This window comes from Manis pentadactyla, chromosome 5 (assembly GCF_030020395.1).
Source record: "Manis pentadactyla isolate mManPen7 chromosome 5, mManPen7.hap1, whole genome shotgun sequence".
Classification (NCBI taxonomy): Eukaryota; Metazoa; Chordata; class Mammalia; order Pholidota; family Manidae; genus Manis; species Manis pentadactyla.
The window spans coordinates 192,162-205,884 of record NC_080023.1 but is presented as its reverse complement, the minus strand read 5'-3'; positions in this window follow the sequence as shown (position 1 = coordinate 205,884).

Genomic DNA, 13,723 nt, shown 5'->3' with positions numbered 1-13,723 from the left:
CAGAAAGACAGGGAGTCCAGGAGGGCGTGAAAGAGGAGGGCAGTGGGACAGGAGGGCGGGGAGGGGGAATCTTGAGAGGCAGCCTGGACAGAGCGGCTCTGGTCTGGACATGGGGGCCCCTGGGCCTGGGCAGCCCTGCCAAAGTCCACCAAAGGCGGCTAGGAGGTCTACCCACCGTCCCCTTCTCCCTGTTCCCAGCAGGAGCACATGCTCTCTTCCTGGGCAAGCACACATGTGTCCACTGACACACCACCACACGCACAGAGGCTCACACCCACCCACACACTCAGCATCACCAGCCAACACACGCAACTGCACAAGTGCCCACTCCTGTGTTCGGCTGCATGTGCACGTGGTCAGCATGACCCAGGAGCTCCTAGGCTGCTGGGAGGCCAGGAGAGACCCAGGAACTCGGGGTCACACCTGGAACCTTGTTCCCGACGCTGTGTGAGCCCTGGCCCATAAATTCCCCCCAAAGGGCCTGGTGCTCCTGGAGCCTCCCAGAGCTTCAGTGGGGGCGGACTTTTCCCTCCAGGAGCCCCACACCCCTGCTTCAGAGCTGATCCTGCCCACCCTGCATTCCTTCCACAGCCCCGACAGCAGCTGGGTCCTGCCCCTTGGGCATCCACTGTAAGTGGTTCTATATTGTGGGCCCACTTCCCCCTGCCCTCAGCCCAAGTTGGGGGCAGAAGTTTAGGACTGGGGTGACTCCAGGCAACCAGCAGAGGCTCAGGATATCCTGCCTTGAGAGGTGACCTCTGTGCAAAGGGATCTGTAACAGTCACAGCACCCACGGGAGCAGAATGAATCCATGATGCACACGTACAGCAGTGGGTTCCCGCTGAGAATGGCCCTGTGCCAAGATGATCACAAAATAATACAAGGCTGTCAGTTTTATACACTCACAAACTTTTTTTCCCTGCAGTTACATTTTTAATTGAAAATTTTTAAATATAATTCATAAAACATAAATTTGTCATTTTGAAGTATACAATTCAGTGGCTTTTAGTATATTTGTAATATATATAATATACATTGAACAAGCATCACCACTAATTCTAAAACATTTTCATCACCCTCAAAAGAACCCTTGTGCCCATTAGCAGTCACTCCAAATTCCTCCCTCCTCCCAGCCTCTGGCAACCACCAATCTATTTTCTGTTTCCATTGATTTGTCTATTTTGGACATTTTATATAAATGGAATCATTCAATATGTGGTCACTGGCATCTGGATTCTTTCAATTAGCATCATGTTTTTGAGGTTCATTCACATCACAGTATGTATCAGTACTCCATCCCTTTTTACAGCTGAATAATGTCCCACCGTATGGAGAGGCCACATCCGTTCACCATTCCTCCTCCGTGACTCTGTGGAGGGTCAAACGTTAAAGACATGCGGTTTACAAAGTACTTTTGCAAACAGTATGCAGTTAAGTACCCTCTCTTGTCATTTTCCTTATTAAGAAATGAAGTCTTTCCTATGTTTAAATATTTTTTCTTTGAAGAAACTGGTGAGTCTAGATGAAGGTTCTTAGTGAAATGTCCTTGTTGGGGAAGAACAGAGTTAGCAGCTCTAACCTGACACCAAAACTTTTCTACTCTCTTTGCCTGGGAATCACAGGGCTGATGAACCGGCAGAACGTCTTCAGATGTGACGTTGTTGATAGTGTGAGGCAGGTGCCTTCCCCTTTTCTTAAGGTTTCATTAGAGGTTATTGTCACAAAGTTTTCAGAAACCTGCATCCAGGTAGAGAAGACCAGATTCCCAGCCTGCAGGAACGGACATTCCTTGTGACCTCCTCCCCACCCTGGGGGCAGCTCTGGGCAGGCAAGGGGATGGGAGTAGGAGGGCACTTACAGCCACTGAGTCACCAGGTATGGGCAGGTCGGGCCTGCTGGTTTCACCTGGGTGCCTTGCTCCCTGCTGTCAACTCAGAATAACAAGAACGGACAGTTGTCCACTGCATTCTGTTGTTCCCAGTAAGCTTAGGTCTCAGCCACCTAGAAATGGGCTTGGGGTGGGTTGGTGGGAAAGAAATAAGGAAAAGTGACTCCATTCAATGTGTTAAAATTACATGTACATGGAGGTTATTGTAACAGTAATACAAAAAAACAAATAAAATTTTTTTAAGTAGGAAAAGAAAGAAAGAAAATCACCTATAATCTCACCACAACACTTTTGCCAATCCCAGAAGGCTTGGTGGGGATCCTGTGATTCTAAGACTGTGTCTGGCAGAAATGAACTTTTGATGAACTTGCATTTTGATGAACTTTCGATTTGCCTAAATATTAAAAAAAATAAAATAAAACACTTTTTTCTGATTACATTAGTTGTACAGCTTCATTGTAGTAAAGATGTAAAGGAAAAGATAAAGGGGGAAAGCAAAATTATACCACAGCCTAAAAGCAGTAATGTATTGGTGCATTTCCTTCCAGTCTTTTTTTTAAGATATTGTATTTTTCATAATCGAATCATACACAACATTGTAGCAATTTTCATACAAAGTATCAGTCTTTTTTACCTGAAATCATGACTGAATTTTTCCAAGCTGTTAAAAAAATATTTGAAAACATTTTAATGCTGTCTAAGAGTTTAAACAAGTAGAAATAATTTTGCATCAGATCTTTCCAGTTATTGTATCTTTCACATCCGTCAAGTTACTATGCAACTTGACACAGCTCTCTTTGCTAATTGAAGTGTGCAAATGCATTCATCCAGTGGATAATCATAACTCACTTAGCCATTCCTCTCCTGATGGGCAGGTCTTTACTATTACAAATGATGCTTCAAAATACATTTTTGTAGGTCAAATATTTCCTCTGGTTAGGTTCCCATATATGTGTGTACTGGGTAAAAGTATAAATAATGTTATGGCTCTATTTAAGTGTAATTTTGCAGAATTTGTTTTCATACTTTTGCAGGTGTGAAACTGACCAGAAATCTACATTATTTGACATAAAATGGGAAAATCAAGTACAATTTTATTAGACATATATATGTAAATAAATAAGTAAAACAATGGCAGCAGACAAACCGGGGGGCTTCATTTCTGCCAGACACAGTCTTAGAATCACAGGATCCCCACCAAGCCTTCTGGGAGCAGGAAAACCCTATACAGGCAACAGAAGGAAACGGCAGCCAAGTGGACAAGAAGCTGAAGATACTGCCCACAGGTGTTTCTATGCCTGCAGGTGGGCAGGTGCACAGCCATCAGGCAGCAGAGTCAGTATCCACAGCAGCAAAGTCCCGGGAGCTGGTTCATCAGTGTGTCAGGGGGACCACAGGAAAATTGGGCTGCTGCCTACAAATAGAATATCTATTTTCATTTTGCATCCTTTCCCTGCATTTCAATAATCTTTTTCTAATGATGGTTTTTCATACATTTTCTTCCAGGTGTTTTTCCGTCTGTTATGAAAATGTGTTACTTGGTAATTAGGGACTAAATGTCATTTAAAAAATATTTTTTATGTTGGTAAAAAATCTGTTTATGTTATGGGACATAACATTTATCACTTTAACCGTTTTTAAGTGTACACTTCAGTGGTGTTAAGTACATTCATGATGTTGTGTAACCTTCACTATTATCTATTTCCAGAACTTTTTCTCATCAGCCCAAACAGAGACTCTGTACCCATTGAATAATGATTCCCCACTCCCCGCTTCTGACTGTGACCTCTGTTCTACTTTCTCTCTCTATGAATCTGCCTAATCTAGGGACCTCATATAGGTGGAATCATATAACATTGTCTTGCTTGTCTGGCTATTTCATTTAGCATAATGTTTTCAAGGTGCATCTATGTTGTAGCATGTGTTCGTTATTATGGCTCATTATTATGTGTTCATTATTCTGGTTCAGAAGTTCAGTATTAAGGCTGAGTAATATTACTTTGTATGGATATACCCTATTTTGTTTATCTATTCATCTGTCAACACATACTTGGGCTGCTTCCATCTTTTGTCTGTTGTGGATAATGCTGAACGGTGGTGTATAAGTATCTATTTGAGACTTGCCTTCAGTTCTTTTGCATCTATATCTAGGAGTGGAGTCACTGGATCACCTTGTAATCTATGTTTAACTTTTCTGAGGAACTGTCAAACTGTTTTCCTCAGCAGCTATATGACTAAATGCCATTTTTTAAAAAGTCATCTTTAATATTGTTAAACTATTGAAACTACCCAGAGAGATCTACAGATGCAATGCAATTTCCATAAAAATCACAATGACATTTTTTTTTAGAAATAGAAAAATCCATCCTAAAATTAGTATAGGGCATGAAGGGACCTTGAATAGAACAAAGTTGTAGGTCCCATATTTCCTTCTTTGAAACTTACTACTAAACTACAGTTATCAAAACAGTGTGGTACTGACATAAAGACAAAATTCAGACCAATGGAACAGAACAGAAAGCCCAGAAATAAAACCTTACAAATATGGTCAAATGATTCTCAACAAGGGGGCCAAGACCATTCAATGGAGAAAGGACAGCCTTTTAAACAAATGGTCTGGGAAAACTGGATGGCCACATGAGAAAGAATGAAGTTGGACCCTTATCTGACACTGGATACAAAAATTAGCTCAAAAAATTTATCCAAATGCAAAATCTAAAACCATAAAATGTATAGAAGAAAACATTGGGGGAAAGCTTGATGGCATTGGATTTGGTCATAATTTCTCAGATATGACACCAAAAGTATAGGCAAAAAGAAAAAAATAGATAAATAGCATTTCATCAACATTTAAAATGTTTGTGCATCAAAGGATGCTATCAACAGAGTGAAAAGGCAGCCCGTGGAATGGGAGAAAATATTTGTAAATCGTACATCAAGTAAGAGATTAATATTTGGAATATACAGAGAACTACAACCCAGTGATAACAAAAACAAACAATTTGATACTAAAATGGGCAAGAGGCTTGAACTGGTGTTGGCTGGGCTGACCTTTGGGTCCTACCCGGTGCCGAGCACCCTAGCTTTCCTCAGTGACTCACACCTCTCCACGGAGGAGGCAGCTGGTGGGGAAGGATGCCAGGACTTCTCCAACAGGCTGAGAGTAGCTTGCTTCCCAGGCAATGGGCTGGAGACTTTGAAGGAGAAGTAAGAGCCCCCAGGGAGCCTTCCCATACGGCCTGGACCAGCTCAGGCTCCAGGCTCTTCTGGGGGGCTCCCGCCATCTGCCCACCCTCAACTGTGTAAATGGCTGGGTCACCCTGTCCGGCACTGCCAACCCTAGAATGTGAGCAGGCCTCCTCGGAGCAGGTGGTTGTCTTGGCTGTCCCCAGCGCAGTGGATCAACTTCCTGGGGTGTCATCTTCCACGAGGAGCCACTAGACCAGATGGGGACTCTTGATTCCCAAAGTCAGGGCAAAGGAGAAGCAGCTATTTGGAGGTGGGAGAGGCATGGGGTCCTTTGTGAAGTCCCTCCGGTCCCCAGCAAGTCAGGTTTAGGAAGAGGGGGTACTTATTTCTCGGGTTTGATGTCAGGAAATTAATAGGTGGCTGTGGAGAGATGGCTTGGGAGGGTGAGTTCTAGGAGTGGCCCAGTGGAAGGACAGCAGCCAGAGGTGTGACAGTGACAGACATAGTAACCCTGTTGGCGACTGGCTGGCAGGGCCGCGCCTCGCACCCTTGTGGAGTTCCTGATGCCCTCCTCCCAGCCCTGCGGAGAGGCCCCATGACCACCCGCAGCAAAGCGGCCCTCCCACCCTGCCTCACTTTGTCTGCGCTCCTGCCACGCCCTGTGCCTGCCCTGCGTTGACCTCCTCTCCATGTCCTTCACTAGAACAACAGGTCCTCTGGGCAGCCCCCTGCTCTGGTCACGGCTCTGTCCTCGGTGCCAGCAGCAGGACCTGGCACATAGTAAGTGCCCAGGAAACACCTATCTGAGAAATGAATGCGTTCTATGGACAGAAGTTTGCTTTAAACAGTTTTTCAGAGCAACCGTGTAACTTCCCCAACAGCACACAGCCAGAGAGAGGCAGGGCCGCGATTCGAACCAGATGTCCCTCCAGGGGCGGGGGCTTCTCGCGCCAGGACACCCAGAGCCTGCTGCTCAGAGTAGGAGGTGTTTGTAGAGCCTCTCTCCCCTCGCGTGGGCTCCCGGGAGCGGGCTCTGCAGCGCCCTTGTCACTGCCCTGAGGGTAAGAGCACCCTCCTCTCTCCTGCTGGGGACTTACTCCTCCTTTAAGTCCTGGCTTGAGGGGCACCCTGTTCAGGAGGCTCTTGCCGACCTATCTGCCCAAGCCGAGGATCCCCTTCCACCTCTAGACAACCCTAGCATCTTGTGGTCGCTCCTATGAGTGAGTCCATAGTGGAGAGCCCTAAGGACAACGGAACGGCTTTGGGGGCACACCTGTCCGGGTTTGAATCTGGACTGGCTAGTGGCAGGCTGTGAGACAGATCCTGGGCCTGCCGCTTCACCCCTCGGAAGGGAAAGTGGCTCTTTTGCCTGAACAAAGGAGACACGAACACCTATCCTGCCATGGCCGCCACAATACAGCACCACAGACCAGGGGGCTTAAACAGCAGATGTTTACTAGCCCACAGGCTGGAGGACAGAAGCCCAGGATTGAGGTGTCGGCAGGCTGCTCCTCTCTGGGACCCCTCTCCCTGCTGTGCAGGGGGCGGTCTTCCCCCTGCTGTCTCTCATGGTTGTCCCTGTGCGTGTGTCTGTGTCCTCTTCTTCTCCTCTCACAAGGACACCAGTCCGACTGGATCAGGTCCCATCTATATGACCTCATTTTAACTTGATGACTTGTTTAAAGACCCCATCTCCAAATACAGCCACATTCTGTGAGGGGACTGGTTAGGGCTTCCACATACAGATTTTGGGGAAATGACTAAGCCCACAGTGCTGCCCCTCGTCTGACATTTGAATTCTTGTTATAATGCCTCTGGCAAAGGCCGCCCAGCCTCGGCTGGCACCTCCGTGGCAGGGCACTCTCTGCTCCCCATGGCTTTCACTGTGGACCAGGACTTCCAGCAGGTGGCTGCTGTCCTTCAGAGCAGCCCCACAGGACAGACTGAATCCCTTTGTCCCTCAAGAAGTGGAGGAGGCTACTTTGCAATACTGAGCAATTCAAAACAGGTTGTTTACTCCCTAAACAGCAAGAGAGCTTGCTTGTTTTGGAAGACGAATTCAAAGGCAGATTCCTGCTGGTGGAGTTATCTGTGTTTTGTTATCTGCCTTGAGCAGAAATGGCTTTGGAACACCCCACAGCGTGGACGCCTTATTTGCCCAGATAAATGTCATGTTTGCACCCAACAAAGGTTATAAAATAGCCATCTTAGGCAGTGTGGAAGGGTGTGGTGGCCTTAGGGGTGACCACTATGAAACTGAAAATTATTTTCTCCCCCTTCCAAATGAGCTGGATTGTTCTTGTGTGATCTTAGCCAGATGACAAAGAGATGTCACCAGGGACATTTAGATAAAGTCTTACAAGACTCAGTTTGGCTTTGAAAATCCCTTCTCAGAGCTCTGCAAATTAGCCAATTTTTTTTGACCCTAATTTTTACCCTGTCATTCTATTTTTTTCACATTATAAACATAGCATGCATTTATTGTAGGTAGTACTGAAAATATAGTGCAAGGTAAAGAAGAAAATAAAAATTACCTTTAATTCATCACCCAGAAATCAATGACTGTTAATGTTTTTTTATACTAAGGTATTATTGATATACACTCTTATGAAGGTTTCACATGAAAAAAAAATTGTGGTTACTACATTTACCCATATTATCAAGTCCCCACCCATACCCCACTGCAGTCACTGTCCAGCAGTGAACTAAGATGCCAACAGATTCACTATTTGCCTCCTCTGTGCTACACTGTCTTCCCTGGGAACCCTTCACACCATGTGTACTAAACATAATACCCCTCAATCCCCTTCTCCCTCCCTCCCCACCCTGCCTCCCCCACCCCTCCCCTTTTGGTAACCGCTAGTCGCTTCTTGGAGTCTGTGTGTCTGCTGCTGTTTTGTTCCTTCAGTTTTGCTTCGTTGTTATACTCCACAAATGAGGCAAATCATTTGGCACTTGTCTTTCTCCACCTGGTTTATTTCACTGAGCATAATATCCTCCAGCTCCATCCATGTTGTTGCAAATGGTAGGAATTGTTTTCTTCTTATAGCTGAATAATATTCCATTGTGTATATGTACCACCTCTTCTTTATCCATTCATCTACTGATGGACACTTAGGTTGCTTCCATTTCTTGGCTATTGTAAATAGTGCTGCGATAAACATAGGGGTGCATATGTCTTTTTGAATCTGAGGACTTGTATTCTTTGGGTAAATTCCAAGGAGTGGGATTCCCGAGTCAAATAGTATTTCTATTTTTAGTGTTTTGAGGAACCTCCACTTCTTGCATTTCTCTCTCTCATCAAAGGGATTATACTTTTAAAAAAAGGTTGCATTGTTATCTCTTGTACCCACTAGATCTGGCAGATAGAGCAGTGAATGAGACAGCCAAGGGGCCGCCCTCAGAGAGTTCAGTCTAAATAAACATATAAATGAACTCTCAGATTGTTTTCCAATTTTCCTGTTACAAACAATGCCCCAGCGACCATCCTTATAGGCAAGTGTCTGAATACAAAGGAGTTGACTGCATAAGTTTCTAAAAGTGGAATTTATGAGACAGGGTTTTCCCTTCGTAAAGAAACACTAACGGCCACCCTTATGCATGCGTATATTAGTAGTATGTTGATGTCATCTGAAAATTACCTCCTCTACCTGGATTGGACAATTTTCAATTACAGATCTCTAGACTGTCTGGATGAGAAGGGATTTTGCAGGCATTCCTGTCTGGGCTGACGCTCTCCCGCTCCCTGTCCAGCTTACATCCCCCCACAAACAGAATGCTCTCTCCCTCTTCAGGCAGTTCTGCCATCCTTGCATGGCTCTGCCCTGGGAAATGCACCCCTATATAAAAATGAAATTGGCCCACCTGGCTTCCAACTCTGACCCTGATCTTGAGATGGAGCAGAGAAAATCCAGGCCTCATCCTCACCCTGGCCCTGCTGGGCTCCGGATCCACTTGGAGCACAGTCCTTTGCACAGACTGCTTGCGCAGCTCCCACCCACTGCTGAATGGTGACTCCTTTGTTGGGACTCCACCAGGGATGGCCTCGCCTCCCCCAGAGGTTTTCTCTGACCACCCCTTCCAGAGGAATGGATGGCCTGGTTCCTCCACAGCCCTGCCCTTGCCCCACTCCATGAAAGTAACTGCCTCCTTCCCTTGGCACCTGCAGCTCCATGTCTGCATCTGGTGGGCACTGATAAAAACCTGTTGAGTGAACAGAGGACAGGATTCTAGGTGCCTGCATCTCGGACAACCTGGGCCCACTGTCTTGAGCTGCAAAGTGGATACAAAGTCAGCATCCCAGGGTTGCTGGTGCTCTGGAAATGTTCACTGTACACACACTGTTGTCAGGCAGCTGTGTCTGGGGAGGTCTCCACCTGCACACTAGGTGAGACCTCAACCCAGAAGAAAGAATTCTCCACCAGGTTGGACGAGTGTAGGTAAGGAAGGAATTCCTTAGAGCAAGAGTCGTAGAGAATGGCAGCAGCCATGCAGGCAGCAGCGAGCAAGGAAGAGCAGAGGGGGGAAAGGGAAGCTCACTGAACTCCTGCTCAGCACAGGGCAGGTCCCCTGCCAACTCCTGAAGCCAGGGTCACCTGGCGTCCAGTGTCCGCTTGGATCTACATGGCATGGGAACTAAGCCCCGACCACCCCAGGATGTGGGGGGGCCATAGAGCACTGGATGGAGGGAGATTAAGTTCTGAGAACTTCCACCTCCCTACTGGTCTGGATAAAACAGGGAGAGAGAAAAAGGATTGTTAAGACTAGAAAGCTGACTGAAATAGCAAAGTGACAGAGACTTTTATCACCAGAGGTGGAGGTCAGGGAGTTCTTGTCTTTATCATGAAAAAGAGTTCAGAGACAAGTGCCACTGGCTTATGCAACAAGGAAGTTTATTTGATATAAGACAGTCCACACTCAGACGGGAGGTGCACTTAAGGGCTTAGGGTTTCGGGTTTTATAGAGCCTTTTGGGTACGGGTCAGCTTAAGCCATGATGTATACAGGCAATTCATAATTCCTTTGAAGTTTTGTCTCAAGAATAGGCTTATTTAGATGACTGTGTTGATCCCGGTCTCAGTGCTCTTTACCCAGGTAGGTTTGTTTACAGTCGTGAGGTCTATCTCTTCTCTTAGTTACAAAGTTAATTAATTCATTAAAGGGCTGGAAGAAGAGGAAGAACAAGCATATAGATTAAGTTAAAGAATAAACTGGGCCTTTTTTGCAGGCTAAGTAGATTTCACAGTGGCATGACCCATCCGATTTCCCTGCTCTATCTCAATGCTATGAGCCTCTGCTGTGCTGAGAACTGGGGACAGAAGGGCAAATAATACAGGACAGGTCCTGGCCCCAGGGCACTTCCTAGTAGAAATAGGGAAATGATCAGTGACCTCCCTGTGGTCTAGGGAGGAACCCTGTGGGTCTGGGCAGGGAACAGCTAAGTGCACCACCAGGGTAGCCCCCCTGAGAAGGGGCTGTTCCATCTGAGGCCCAAAGGAGGAGGGTCCTCATGGAGGGGAGGGGGGCAGCAGAATTCCAGGCCCAGAGAATGGCACGCGTAAAGGTCTTGAGATGGAACAAAGTCGAGATGAGCCCCACATAGACCAGAGCTCATGTGAAGGGCCTTGGCTTATTCATTCCATCAACATTCATGCAACAGTAGTGTGTGCCAGGCCCAGTACTGCTTGTAGATTCTGGGTACACTGTCCAGGAAACTGGCCTCAGCACTGCCCTGGAAGGGCCTAGAGGTGATGGGGAAGAGCAGATAATTGAAGATATATATATGTATATTAGGTAAGGACCCCTGCCTGTGTCCCCTCATCTCATTAGTTCCATAATTGATCCATGAATCGTGGCTTCACTGATTCAAAGGTTGATTTCTCAATAGGGTAGTTGGTTTGTCCATTCATTTGTCTGACGATCTTGACGGCTGCCTTCTGTGAGCCAGGCACCAAGCTGGCGGACAGGCACAAGCAAGGCAGGCAGTCCCTTGAGCCCTGAAGCTTACTGCCTAGGGTGACAAGACAAAGGCTAAACACATGGGGACAGTCAAACAGGGCCATGAGACACAGCAGATCCCAGCCCACAGAGAAGCTGCTCAAGCTCAGGCGTGAAGGGAAGGGAGGAGGCAGCCCCCAAAGATCAGAGGTCCAGCACCAGAGTGGGCCCGGCAGGCTTGGGCTCGGAGGGAAGCCTGCCCTCAAGGGAGCTGAGCCGCTGCCCCACCTGTTCTGTCCATAACAAACCACCTCCTAATTCGAAGGTGCTGCCAAGGAAGAGGTGTCCCGTCTCCAACCACACACCGTGCAAGTGTCTTCCTAAAAACCAGCAAAGGCAGCCCCCGGCTGGCACGGCCTCTTCCCAAGGAGGCCCGAGGGGCGGGCACTGTGGCAGGGGGAGAACAGGGCCGCATTGTGAGTGTTGCACAGGACGCTGTGGGCAACAGAAGGGCGGGCAGGCTGGGAGCTCAGAGAAGCTCATTGAGTCAGAGGTCTGCAGGCCGTGCGCACAGCCAGGAAGAAACAGGTCTTTATGAAGGGAGGCCCAGCACAGCCTGAAACAGAGGCCATACCAGTCCATCCATCTGCAGCCTCTGTGAGGCCGGGCTGGGGAGCTGGGCTCAGGGACTCACACACAACGCACACACACTGCTACCTTCCCGCCCCCATCCTCCAGGACAGAGAAAAAGTTTCCATTCCCAAAAGAAAGGTGGTGTCCAGTGACTAAACGCCATGTGAGACCGCGCTCTTCAACAACTACCCTCAGCTGCTTCCAAAAATCCCACGAAGTAGGTGTCCTTCATAACCCTTCTCTGCAGATGAGAAAGCTGAGGGTCAGAGAGTATCAGTAACCGGACCAGGTGCACAGCTGATAAATAATGGAACAGGGATGGAGCCCAGGTCTGCTGCAGCCCCAGGCCTGTGTATTTTATCACCGTGGGGGCAGTGTGCATGCACACAGGGTGGGCTGTCTTTGGGAACTGGCCAGGCTTACTCACAGCAACTGTTGGGCAAACTGTTTCCAAAGGACCGCTGCCAGCGCAGGGGTGCCCTCCAGGTTGGGGCATTTCTTTCACAGGCCTCAGGGAGCTGGGTCAGATCTGGGAAGGCTGGTGGGCGGGAGCAGGAGCAGAGCTGCAGAGGGAGGGAGGAGGCTCAGGGGCCCACTGGGTGACCCCGCCTCCCGGCCCATGGCAGAGTCCTGCCTGCCATGTGAGTGTCTATGGGGCTGTGACCTCCTCACTGTTCTCCTGCCCCCGACAGGGACCCTTGCCCTCTTCCCCCCCTGGGACTCAGGCAAACCTGCCCCACCTTTCCTCCTGCTCAGGCCTTACTGGGAGCAGAGTCCGATGCATTCTAATGAAGCTCTCCAGGCCTGTGCTCAAGGGGTTCCTCTGGGGAATCCTTCCCCAGACTGCTCCGCGTGGCAGGTTCCTCTCCCTCCTCCAAGGCTCTCCAGGGGCCCAGCCCCTGGCACGCTGCTGTGCAGCCACGGGGCTTGTCACTGTGGGGATTCATGGCTGTCTGCAGTCCCTCTCAAGGACAGGGTGGGTGGGTCTGTTATTCTGGCTGTGGAGCAAATCACTTGAAACAACTGTTTGCTAAGCTCACCGGTTCTGCAGGTGGGGATTTGGGCTCTCTCTGCCCCACGTAGTCTGGGGCCTTGGGAGGCTGGTTCACGTGGGGAAGTTGATGCCGGCTTTCCCCTGGGGGCCTCGGTTCCTCTTCAAGAGGCCTCTCCATGTAGTTGTTCCACCTAAGCTAGATGGGGCCTCATCCTGGCATTAGCCAGCTTCCCGCAGTGAGCATGCCCAAGGTTGGAGGAGGCGAGGTCCACTGCCTGGTGGGAGACTAGTCCAGGTCACTGTGTGAGGGGCCTGAGGGACTGTGATCATTTAGGAAGACACTGCCGGCTGCACACAGCATCCCCAGAGCCCAGCACAGGCTGGTCCTCAGCAGGGGCTCAGATTTTTGTTGCTTTGTTGAACTCCTGTAGCCCCAGCACAGACTCCAGGTGAGGAAACTGAGGCCCAGAGAGTTCCAGTAACTTGCACAGAGCCCTCAGCTCTGGGTGTGCAAGCCAGCTGCTCCACACTGCTCCCTAGTAACCAGAGGCGGAAGGTCCAGGAGCGCCAGACCTGAGCACCTGCTCTGACCTCTGGGGGGCACAGGGAGCTGGCCCTGCTCCTCCTGGGACCCATGGGCAGACTCGTGATCCTTAGCAGGCTCTGGCTCAGAGTGGGATCAGTGGGCATTGTGTCGACACACTCTGCCATCTTGCTGACCCACATCGGTGATGCCCTTAACTGTGGGCGACTGTGACCACTGGGTGTAATTCCAATTTGAGTAGTTAAGGGAAGCCGTCCAATGACCTCATGGTCCCCAGGATGAAGGCCAGAGTCTTTGAAGTGGCTTGGGAGGTCCACTTGCTCCCATCCTCCCGCTAGCCCAGGGTCAAGGCCCCAGTTTCCAGGTACCTGAAGTCAACTGACAGCAGAACTGCCCGTGCTCTGTAGACCAACAGCCCAGCTGCATGTTCCTCGATCCCTTCCCATGCTGTGGCCTGCTTTTTCCTCTTTCAAAATACATAAAATCCAGTATGCCTACCTGAATTCTCCAAGGTCAATTACACAATGATGACTGCACTG